Genomic DNA, 12,556 nt, shown 5'->3' on the forward strand with positions numbered 1-12,556 from the left:
ATAGTTAAAAAAGAAAAAAAAAAAAAAAAAAAAAAAAAAGGAAGGAAGGAAGAAAACAGCAGACCAGTTGAGAAACAAGATGAATTATAACCAAATGAGTAAGTGGAGCCAGTTATATGATTTGGCAGATAGACTGCCTTTACCTGAAATTGGACTAGACTGTGAAGTTAACTAGAAAATTACCAAAAAAACAAAAATGGGAGTAACCATTGACAAAATAAGATAAAAGAAAAAAAAAAAAACTTATAGAAAGGATCATGTCATGTACTAGAGAAAGATGAAACCAAGGAGATTAAACCAGGCTTGCACAAGGAGTGACTAGGTGACTTGCTGATGTATCATGAGTCTAGGGGTAGCTCTATGGAGATCCTCCAAATACTGACGAAACAAAAGCATATCACATTAGAGAAGCGTAAGCCATAGTATGGGATCATAGCTATAATAATTGGGCAGGGCATCTAGTCCAAGCTGTGCTTGAAGAATTGTGTGACTCCATTTACTTGAAAGTTATAATGTTAATTTCTGTATGTCCTCCTCATCCCTTTTCCCAACCCCACCTCAATCAACAAGAACTCATCTGCCTCCTATGTTAGACTCTATGGCAAAAACAAGAAAAGGAATAACTTTAGTTCCTGTGCTCTAAAAACTTAACATCCAGTTAGGGAAATAAAGTGTATCCGTGAAACAGAGAATGAAAAAGCATTTTTAAAAATGCTAGAAAGTGTTATAGAGATTATAAATAATCCTTACTGATCAGGGGCAAGAGTTCTGGTCCTCAAATAATTGCCTGGTTTTCAAGGATCTGGGCTGCTGGGCACTAACCCAGGAAGGCCTTTGTAGGTTACCAGTGGGGCTTGTTACAGTCAACTTAAAAACCCCTTTTTTTCTTAGACTTTTCCAATAGGACTACCTATTGTAACTCATTATTTATTCTTACCCTTCCATACCTCCCTCTGGCAGCCCTGTGTGTCACTATTCTGTTCTCTTTCTTCTTCTTCTTCTTCTTCTTCTTCTTTTTTTTATTGACAGAACATATGAATGGGTAATTTTTCAACATTATCCCTTGCACTCACTTCTGTTCCAACTTTTCCCTTCCCTCCCTCCACCCCCTCCCCTAGATGGCAGGCAGTCTTATACATGTTAACTATGTTAAGTATATGTTAAATACAATAGATGCATACATATTTATACAGTTGTCTTGCTACACAAGAAAAATCGGATTTAGAAAGAAGGTAAAAATAACCTGGGAAGAAAAACAAAAATGCAAGCAAACAGTAACAGAAAGAGTGGAAAAGTTATGTTGTGGTCCATACTCATTTCCCTGTATCCTTTTGCTGGGTATAGCTGGTTCAGTTCATTTCTGCTCTATTGGAACTGATTTGGTTCATCTCATTGTTGGAGAGGGCCACGTCCATCAGAATTGATCATCATATGGTATTGTTGTTGAAGTATATAATGATCTCCTGGTCCTGCTCATTTCACTCAGCATCAGTTGATTTAAGTCTCTTCAGGCCTCTCTGTATTCCTCCTGCTGGTCATTTCTTACAGAGCAATAATATTCCATAGCATTCATATAACAATTTATTCAGCCATTCTCCAATTGATGGACATCCACTCGGTTTCCAGTTTTTTGCCACCACAAAGAGGGCTGCCACAAACATTTCCCTTTTTTAGTATTTCTTTGGGATATAAGCAAGCCCAATAACAGCAATTCTGGGTCAAAGGGGATGAACAGTTTGATAACTTTTTGGGCATAGTTCCAAATTGCTCTCCAGAATGGCTGGATTCTTTCACAACTCCACCAACAATGCATCAGTGTTCCAGTTCTCCCACATCCCTTCCAACATTCTGCATTATCTTTCCCTATCATTCATATAGCTTTGTGTTTCCATAAAATTTGGTGGTCTTCTACTTCTAATTCTATAAAACAGATACCAGAAGATATTAATTAAAATGTGATTTTTAAAACTTAATAGCATGTCTATTGTGCCTCATATAAAATTGGCTCCTGTCAATTTTTGCCCTGAGGATAGCTGTTTAATGTTGAGATAAACCAGAACACATGATCCCATCATTTCCTCTCCTAAGAGAGAATATTCCTGATTTAATTTCCAAGGTCAGTCATTACAAAGAAAATTATGAAATCAGAGATATAATCACACTGTAAGTGATTGGGTTTTGGTATTTTGGTTTATAATGGACAAAGCCTGAGGCTATTTGACTAACAACTGTAATGTATCTGAAAAATGACAAATACATCTTGAAAAAAAAGACAAAACAGTAAGAACAATTAACTGAGAGGAAATAATAGAACATTAAGAAATCTGATTTCTAATCAGACAAAAGATTGGGGATTTTCCAAGTAGGAAGGGGTACAATAAGCAAGAAAATTAGAAAAATAAGTATCCCATTTCTCCCAAGTGTCTCTATGCAATCAAAGGAACATGGAAACAATAACTACCGATCAGTATAGAGGCAGTTTTCAGATACGACATGAGATGTATAATTGTGAGAAAACCCCTTGCATCAATTTTAAAATTTAACTGAGTTTCTGATCAGTATAACACAAGTCCTTGATTAAGGGTCTTTAAATGGCAAAATTTCCATCCATGCAGGGCTAGGTTCAAACAATGCAACTGTGAAAAAAAAGATACCTATAATATCTATATTAATCAGAGTGATATTTGTAATGATTATACTAATCAACCTTTTTTTTTTTTTTTTTTTTTTTTGAGTTTGCTCCCTATCTGCCCCTTCCACTGTACTACGCATCTTCTGAAATGACAATCATTTTGGATGACTATCTGATGTAAGAACAGGAAAATGGAAGTCAGGAGTCAGGTTGAAAGCTCACCTCAGACACAAACTGTCTGTGTTCCAAACACTTCGTCCCTCTGTGCCAGTCTCCTCATTTCTAAAGTGAAAGAATTGGACCAGACAACCTCAAGGGCCCTCCAGGAATACTGACTAGTTTTGGGCCTAGTCCCTATTTTAGCAGATGTTAGATCTTTTCTGCTCTTGTTATTGTTGACAAAATGCTGGTTTGGTCTTTCTAGAGTGTAGTGTCACCTTCATGTGAAGGTGAAATTTCAGGAGGAATGCTTTGGAGTCTGATTATGCTTTTAAAAAATCTCCAGTTCGTGAGATTATAGGCTCACAGATCTAGAGCTAAAAGGGAACCCTAAATCCGGTTATTTTTAAAAATGAGACAGAGACATTCAATATGAATTGCAGTAATCATAATCATAATTTTTTTGAAAGTTGTGAGTTCACTGGTCACACCTCAGCAGCTCAGTTCCCTGGAGTAAAAAGTGTTAAGCCCCAAATATCTCTTGGGGCTTTTAAAAAATATGCCCCAAGACTAGAGATAGAAATAGTTGGTAGAATAATGTCTAGAGGGGACAAGGTGGGATAAAGCTCTCCCTTCTAACCCTTGAGTAAGAGAAACATATTTCTCTTTGCTTTCCAGGTCAAGCTTTCACTCTGGGATGTGCAGCTGCCACACTGCCCAAGCTCTGTTCTGGGTCAGTGTGAACCCTCACCCTTGTTTGCATGCCCCTGGTTTTGTCTGACTGGTCTCTCAAAGGTTTCTCATAAATAGACAACATGGACAGGCCAGAACAAACCACAAAGGAACATTCTGTTTTCCTCAGATTTTTTTCTTTTCTTTTCTTTTTTGAGGGGTAGGGGTGAAGGCCAAAACGTTTCCTAGCAGGCTCTTTAAAACCTTCATCAAAATTCCTAACGATGCCTCTGCCATTCCACTCTGCAGACACTAACAAGGGGGTACAAAAATAGAACAGACACTTTTCAAGGAGCAAATTGCTTTTACACATCAATCAAAACTACAGTATCAGGAAAATTTCTGAATAGTGTGTAACCAATAATAAAGTACTTGATCTATTTTTTAAAATGAAAATGCACATTATTTATCTAGCACCTATTTCTATAAATCACGAAGTATAATGGGAAGTATTATGGGGAGATTCAGAAATTGTAATCACTAGAAGTTTGATTTTGACGACTCTAAGAGAGCTACGAGGGATCAGTTTGTCTAGCTCCGTCATTTTAAGACAATTCTCTTCTGAGAAGTGAGCTCTACTAAAAACTACTTCCTTCCTGAGACTCTTCAAGCTAATAGCACTTTAATTTATATTGCACTTAAAGTTTGCAAAGCCCTTAAGGAGTATACAACCTTGTGTGGTTGTTGCAGAGGGTAGGGTCAGGAGTAAATCTAGGTGATCTAACTAGGTGAAATGATCAGGCTTCTGTTTGGGATTTTCATTACCACTAGTTAAATGGATGGAAGATATTTCTGGAATGTAAATTCCTTGGGGTCAAGCACAGTTTTTTTATCTTGATCCCTAGTATCCAAAACAACCTAAAATGTGGGTGGGGAGAGGGAGGATGAAAGATGGGAAGGGATTAATCTAAATTTTTAGTTCTTATTGATAGTAACACTTCACTTTTCAAATAATAATAACTAGATATAGATATCTATTATGTAGAGATCTAGACATAGAATAGATATAGATATATTGATATATAACCCTATTATGTGTCAGGAATTGTGCTAAGCACTTTAAGAATTTTATCTCATTTAAGTTTCCTAACAACCTCGAGAAGTAAGAGCTATTATTATTCCCATTTTACAGTTAAAGAAATCTCTGCAGATAGAGGTTCCACCTGACTTGTCCTGAGGTCACATAATTATTTGAATCTGCACTCATATCTTCCAGACTCCAGACTCAGTGGTTTTATCTTACTGCACTATCTAGATACAGTGCAGCTTTCTGCTGCCCTCCCTGAGGAGCTCCTTTTTAATAAGACACTAAAATAAAAATAAAATGAGGGGAAAAGAGTTTATCAAATTAAGACATCGATTGAGTCACTAGTGAACAAATTTTTTCTATCTTCTTTAAAGAAAAGCTTGGCCACTATAATTATATGCTGTTTGGTTTTCTTTGTGCTTTCCACTTACATTGATGTAGTAATTGAATATTTCGTTTTCCTGATTCTACTTCTTTCATTTTGAATCTGTTTATGTCTCTCCCTGATTCTTTCAATCCTTCACACCCATCATTTCTTTCAGTGTAAAAATATTTTATTAAATTCGATTGATGAGTGTATATTTTGTTTCTAACACTTTGCTGCCACAAAAAGTGTTGCTATTAGTACTTTGCTGTCTATGGGATCTTTACCTCTTTGAATGTGCTTTTCAATGAAATACATAGTGGATTAGTTAATTGGTAGATCAATTTATCTAAGTGGCTGTTAATGACCTTCAAGTGATTTGACCTGGGTATTTGTTGACCCATTAAATGTCACTGAAAGAAGTGTTTGTTTTCTTAATGGGACTCTGCAATTGTTTATTGTTGGAACCCTAACTAAAGGCAACTGCCAGTGGCAAATAAGGGAAGCTTGCTTAGTTTAGGGGACAATACTTGAAACCAGTTAGGTTGCTCTTTTCCTAAGGAAAAGAATAGAAGCAGGTGAAGTAGTTCAGTAAGTCAGTCACTGTGCCAAGCTCTGGACTGGGCCAATAAAGGAAGATTTTGAGCCAAGATTTAGGCAATATGGCCCATCTTCTTAGAAGGAAGAATTGCATCGTCCCCAACTAATCTTCAGTCACAACTTTGGTGTCTAGCTAATAATGATTCTAGCTACTATGGATGTGAGCACTACACTCCATACTGACCAATAAATGGGATTAAAGGAGGCAGAGGATGAACTGCAGAGAGCAGGACTCAAGTTGAACAAGAATGGAGAGTGAAGTGTAGGTGGAAAGAAATGGAACCTCTCTGTGTGACGAAGTAGTACTCTAACTGGTTGTTGTTTTTTTTGTTGTTGTTGTTGTTTTTGTTTTATGAAAATAGAATGCTAAATTACAGAAAAGATGTAGGTAAAAATGGAGGCAGAGGCACATAATGGATACAAAGGAGTAGTTGGAGAATTGTAATGCCAGCAAATTTTTAGATCCCTGAAAATAGAACTAGGAATTAACTGAACTTTTAAAAGATGTAGCTAAGCAAAAAAAAATAAGGAAGATTCCATGGAACTACTCATTTGGTAAGACAGAAAAATGTCAGTTTGGAAAAATAATATAATTAGTAACTAGTTGGGTAACAGTCTGAGTCAGAAAGGAAAGAGGACACTAGTGGTATATAGCCCAGGATTCTGTGCTTGACCCTAGTGTGTTCAGTATTTTTTCAACTTTTAAATTTTAGGTTTAATTTTAATTAAAGTTTGTTAAAATTAATTAATGAAAATTAAGTTTAATCCAATTTTAAAATTTAAATTCAAATTTGAAAAAATGACAAAAGATGGAAATAGCCCCTGTTGGAAAGGTTGAGGAAAAATAAGCACACACGGATGAATTATTGGTAGAGCTGTGAAATGAGCGTCCTCAGGAGAGCACAGGAGAATAGTTAAACAGATGGTGGTACATGAATGCAATGGAATACCATTGTGCTGAAAGAAACAAGGAGCATGATGAATACAGAAAAGCATGAAAAATTTATATGAATTGATACAGAATGAAGTGAACAGAGCCAAGAAATAATATACACAATGATTACAGCAATTTCAATGGAAATAAAAACTGCATGTTGTGAAATACTGAAGAACAAGGTTGGCCCCCCAAAAAGAGTTATAAAAGACATCTCCACTGGATACTTAGCAAACCTGGAAGGCACAAATGTAAAATATTGCATATACAATCAGATTTTTTTCCAGTAGTGTATAGTTTTCCATAATTTTTTTCCTTTTTCCTCTTTAAAAAAAACAAAAACAAAAACTAAGAGTTCACTGTCTAAAAGAAAGAAAAATTACAGGGGAAATCTTTACTGACACTTTAAAATGCTGTGAAGCTGAGAAATATAGCAAATATTTTGAATTACAACATAAGGATTCAGAAAAACATCTCAATAAGCTAGAATGATGGGCAGAGTCTAAGATAAAATTGAAGAGAGAGAAATGTAGTCTTGTGCTCAATCAAATGTAAATATTAAGATCAAAGTGAAATGATTAGACTAATGCATTCAAAAAAAGCAAAGGTCTTAGGTTGTTGCATCAGTAAAAGTATAATATCCAAAGTGAAGAAGGGATAGTCCTATGACACTTTGTCCTGGTCTGAGCATATCTAAGGTATTGTGCTTATTTCTGGATTCCAATTTGTGGAATTGGAACATGAACAAACAGGCAGAGGCCATCCAGGAAGGTGAGATCCAAAACCATGCCATATAAGAAAACCATGCCATATGAGGAAACTGGGTAGAATAGATCTGGAGAGAAGAAAGAACATGATAGTGAAGGTATGCCAGCCAGAAAGCAATTAGATTTATGAATTATTCCAAAGGGCAATACAAGAACCAGTATATATACGTTTCAGGGGGAAAGCCCAATTAAGTGCTTCCTAACAATTTAAGTTGTTTGAAAATGGAATGAGTTCAACATATCCTGAGTTCTTTCCATAATGGGAAATTTTCAAGGAGTCATTGAATATCCATGTGTACAGAATGTGGTGGAGGGGATTTCCAAGAAGTCCTTTTCAGCTTTATGATTCCATGTGTCTGGTCCAGGTATGACATAATAAGGGTGTGCACTAGGATGATTGTATTGAGAATAGATAGGAAGGAATAGGTTTAAGACAAACAGTATTGGGAAGGAAGAATTTTCAGGACTTGGCAGCCGATAGGATATGAGTAGTTGGAGAGAAGGAAGGAATTCAAGATGATCTGACATTTTTAGCCTGACTGGTGAGAAGAAAGATGGCACTACTGACATAAATTAGAGAACCAAGAAAAGGAAGCTGGTTTGTAGAAGAATGATCATTAATTTAATTCAAACATGCTGAGTCTGAAATCAGTAGCATGACATCTAAAAAGAAATATTCAATAAACATTTGTAGATAGGGAGATGGAAAATGGGAACTCATTAAGATTGAGAGAAAAAAAGATTTGGAAATCATTTGTTTTTAGGAATTCATTAAAGTCAATAGAGGGCATGATGTCTTGGATGAAGAAAATATATGAAGAGAAGAGATCAAAAACAGAACCTTAAGAAAGGGTCTACACTTATGGGACAAAAAGAAGAACCCATGAAGGAGATACAAGGGATGAAAGGAAGTAGCAAGAGGACCAGAATTACAGGGGGGCTCCAAAAGCCAAGTGAGTGGGATAGAGGACCAAATCCGGAATCAGGAAGATATGAGTTAAAATCCAGCTTCTGACACTTCCTAGCGGTGTGATCCTCAGCAAGTTACTTCACCCTGTTTGCCTCAGCTTCTTTCATCTGTAAAATGAGTGGAGAAGGACATGGTGAACCACTCCAAATGGCACTTACATAGTGAATCTTTGCCAAGAAAACCTCAATAGGATCATGAAGAGTCAGTGACCAAACAACAACATAAAAGCTAAAGAAAGAAGAAATAATTAATTATCAATGGTATATGCTACCTAGTGGTTGAGGAGAATGAGACATAAAGTAAAGGTCTATGGACTCACCACTAGAGGATCACTTAAAATTACTTAATGATCTTAAGTAATCTCTCCCGGGTCACAGAAAGTGGAAAGTGGAAAATTCTATCATGAGTTCACTGGCCAACCTTGCTCATTCACAAACTCTTAAACATTTAGAAGCATAGATTCTTTGAGTTGTAAAAGAATTCAGAGGTCATCTTTCTAATCCAGCTAGAGATAGATGGCTTAGAGTTCTCCAAAGTAAAGAATATATTAACTTCTGTGTCACACTCCAAGAAGTTGAACCTACTCCCTCAGATAAACTATGCAGAAATATAATGGCTAAAGGCAAAGCCAGATTTTGGCTGATACAGGCAATGATGATGATGATGATGATGATGACAATGATGAAAAAAAGGAGCAACTGAGGAAAAAGAAGCAAGGGACTCTCTTTATAATAGAGTTTCCCAATAGTAGAATAGAAAACAGAAGAGAATGAGCATTTATATACCAATCATTATGCTAAGTGGCATTTTATAAATATTATCTCTGTGGATCTTCACGATAACCCAGCAAGGCAGATCCTCTTATTAAACCTGTTTCATTGTGGTTAAGCAGATTAAGTAATTTACCCAGGATCACATAATCAATAGGTATCTGAAATCTAGTGCTCTGTCCACCTCCACCTTTACCTGTCTCTCTAAAGAGTAGAAGGGATTAATGGAGCCACAAATTGTGTCTGGAGATGTATGTGAATGGAGTGAGGATAAAAGTGTTACAAGAGGTAGGATAGGAAAGGGCTATTCATATGGGGTGCTATTCTAGGACAGCACAAGCAATATGTGTTTGCTTTAATAGTGTGACCTCCCCAGGATGAAAGTCTGCGAATGGACTTCTGGCTGAAGGAGCCGGAGAGCCAGATGGGATATTGGCTCTTCCATGGGGTACAGACTCCTCTCCCTCGACTGGCCAGATTGAATCAGAGTCCCCAGACTAACATTCTCCTGTTCAGGAATCGAGGAAATTACCCTTGTCTTCCAAGTCTTTGTTCTAAAGCTTTCCAATAGCAAGCCAGAACTAAAAGATTAGACTTGGCTATCTGAGCCCAGCTTGACTGAGGGAATATGAATGCTAAAATGTTCTAGACTTTGTGGATTCCTCTAGCAAGGAGATCCAAGGATACACCTGCAGTGCCTCAGGCAGTTACACCTAAGAACCAGGATAGAGACAGCTTAGAGCAAAGGAATTCCTTGGCCCAGAATATAGCCCAAGGGGCTAAGCCCATGGAAACTGGACGAAAAATGTGAACTGAGATAGCAGTGGTAATTGGGAGGCATTCCCAAGGTGAACAGATGCTGTGACCAGCAGGCTTCTGTCTCTAAAGCCTCCGTGACAGTTGTAGGTAAAGGCTAGAAGGATTCAAGAGCTGGGGCAGGAAGAGGAAGAAAGCGTTTGTCAAGAATACAGACCACCAGGTGAGCTGTCTGCCAAACGGTGTGAGGAAGGATCCCATTCTGTTTTAAGGGTGGGTGAGTGCACTTCAGGGATTCTGGGTTCTGACAGATCAATCTGCCTCTTACCTTGAATAGAACCAGGCTTCCATGCCAGTTCCGCGTGCCATGTCCCATCCCCTACTTTCAAGCTTCCATTTATTTATATTTGTTCTCCGTTAGACTATTGCAGCTCCCCTTTATATTCTTCATTAGAAAATAATATCCTTAAAGACAAAAACTGTGTATTTCTATCCCTGGCACTTGGCACAATTCCTGGCACACAGTAGGGACTTTTTAAATGTTTTACTAATATCTATCTGAACTCCAAAACAACTAAGCAAATTAAAGGGGGAAGGAATTATCTTGTTAGTCCCTGGATGTTTGTAAGCAAGGTCACACACACACATACTTGTATTTTGGATCAGGACCTGTGATTTTACTGATATAAAGAACACGAGGTCCGGAGGCTCCTATCTATGCAGATCAGCTTGTGCTCAACTGCCCAGGTTTAGTGACTTGCCCAAAATCTCACGTCAATGAGAGTTGCTTGCTTTTATGTCTTCCTGACTCCTAACTCCTGCCACTTCAGCTCTCTCCACTATCCCCCATACTTCTCATATATACTATGACAACCATCCCTCTATGCTTATCGAGAGCATTGGACGGTTTTCCAGAACTCCAGGTTCTGGAATTAAATGCTGTTTTTACCGGGTTTCTTATGTTCTATGTTATGACCAGTGAGAAAGCTGGAGGAAGACAAAAATGTAACTCTACTAAGTGGGTTTCGCATCCATCTAGTAGTCCTTATAAAGGCTCCTTTTCCTTTCATATTTTAGGAATGTTTCCCATTTTCAGTCCTGGACTTGAATGTTCATTTGAATCTTTTACTTGGGTCAAAACTTTGGAAGTAAAAGGGCTTGGTGCACAGTGTGACTGCTGCTCCCTGTCACCCAGTCTCTCAGTGATATTCCTGACCTTCTCCTCGTCCCCCACCCTAGCTGCTAAGCACAGCATTAAGTTTCCAAGAGTAGAAAGGTTCAGGTCCTCCTGTTGCCACCTTTTACCTTTGTAACCTTCGGCTTCACATTTCTCTACCTCAGTCTCCTCAACTATAAAATGAGAAGGCTGAACTAAATCCAGTTCTTAATGACCTCTAATCCACCTGAGAGGATGCGGTCTGGACAGGGAGCACTGTCATTTCGGGATGTTTCAAGCCCGGTCTGGCCATTGTCCAGTGGGTGGTGCAAGAGAGTTTACTCTGTACAGATCCGATACCGGTGCTGGAGGCTGACAAGGGTTATCACAGTCCCGGCTCTGGTGAGGTAGCAGGGGCCAAAGGAGCTGGCAGCCGCCAGTGCTACAGGCACCTTTTTCATGTTTGTTTTAATTTTGTCCCCATCATGATTCACAGCTGAAGTATAGACCAGGTGACTGAGGAGATCAAGAGGCTGTGTTATACAGAAGAATGCCACAATCTTGAAGCCAGAAAAGGGGGTGAAAAAAAAAGGAAGGAAAAGAGAGAGCTTCAACTTTGCTTTCAATTTTACCTGGTTAAATGCTTGCCTCCAACCTTTGCAAACATATCAGTTTATCCTGAGACAGGACTGTGCTGCTGAAAGACTATGGGGTTGTGCTTTCTAGCAGAGAGGTTGTTTTAAATGAAAGGGGCTTGATGTTGCACACTTTCAGCTTTTGCATCCCAAATTCTGGATTTTCATGAATGGATTGGTCTAGAAGTTTGTCATAGAGGAAATGACATACAGAAAAATTGACTTGTCAGTCCAGGATCCATCTGGGGAGCAGACTGATCCAAGTAGCAATTTCTGGTTAAAACGGCATCAGGTTGGCCTTTTCCCAGCTGGAGTCCAGTGAGAGGGAAACAAATCAAGAGTCTGGAACTCATTGGGGTAGGAGGGGAAAAGAAAGGGAAAGAGATGGCATGGGACAGGGGAAGGCTGTTTCTAAGACAACAGTCTGGAGAAAGAAAAGATGAGACTTGGAAAGAAAGAAAGCCAACAGAACAAACACCCTAGAAACCTGTAGAAAAGATGGTCCAGAGCCTGGCACCGAATCAAGGACCAAGGCTTAAGGTGGAAAAGTCAAATGACTAGTTCTTCAGCATTTCTTGACCTCTTATGCCAGGAGTGGGAGGAGACACCGGCCACTATTTATATGCAGAGTGGGGTATGTGATATATAAAAACTGTTAGATGACTCCCTCCTCAACCATATCTGCGGCTACTTAGCACTCTTCTTTTGCAAAGCTCCTGCTCAAGTCTTTTATCAGTCACTGCCTTCTGTCCACAAGAAACCAGAGAATTTGTAAGTATCCTCTTAATGTCTGTTATTTTGAGTTTTCCTCATTACTGGGTAATTTCTATTATTATTTATCTGAATGTATTTATTTCCTCCTCCCCTTTTTGAAAAACTGCAGTTTCTCCGTAAGCCCAAATGAAATAGATTAGTTCTAAAGGCAAAGTTCAAGAGATGCAGTAAGTTTCTGGGGGGGTTTTGTTTTCTTTTAAACCGAACCACCAACTTCTTTAATACAGTTTGAATGTTCTGTTGTTGTTCGTTGAGGCATTTACTTCCTCTCTGGTGTTAA

General features: G+C 38.3%; 1 protein-coding gene and 1 long non-coding RNA gene across 14 annotated transcripts in view; one reads left to right on the plus strand and one right to left on the minus strand.

Moving 5' to 3' along the window:
• Window positions 1-12,556, plus strand: part of SLC14A1 (solute carrier family 14 member 1 (Kidd blood group)) — a 94,394-nt gene that overhangs the window by 48,379 nt on the left and 33,459 nt on the right. For 2 of the 13 annotated variants that reach the window (XM_074279262.1, XM_074279261.1), the window contains exon 1: window positions 11,380-12,273. The exons of 1 other annotated variant lie outside the window; for it this stretch is intronic. The gene's annotated coding sequence lies outside the window, so the exon portion shown is untranslated. Of the gene's footprint in view, window positions 1-9,776; window positions 9,985-11,379; window positions 12,274-12,556 lie in introns of those variants that run through there. 10 more of the 13 variants (XM_074279259.1, XM_074279257.1, XM_074279265.1 and 7 more) reach the window with 8 other exon arrangements.
• LOC141549614 (uncharacterized) overlaps window positions 1-12,556 on the minus strand; it is a 106,812-nt gene that overhangs the window by 17,313 nt on the left and 76,943 nt on the right. The gene's annotated exons all lie outside the window — the stretch shown is intronic.

This window comes from Sminthopsis crassicaudata, chromosome 1, assembly GCF_048593235.1.
Source record: "Sminthopsis crassicaudata isolate SCR6 chromosome 1, ASM4859323v1, whole genome shotgun sequence".
In the NCBI taxonomy this organism is placed as follows: domain Eukaryota; kingdom Metazoa; phylum Chordata; class Mammalia; order Dasyuromorphia; family Dasyuridae; genus Sminthopsis; species Sminthopsis crassicaudata.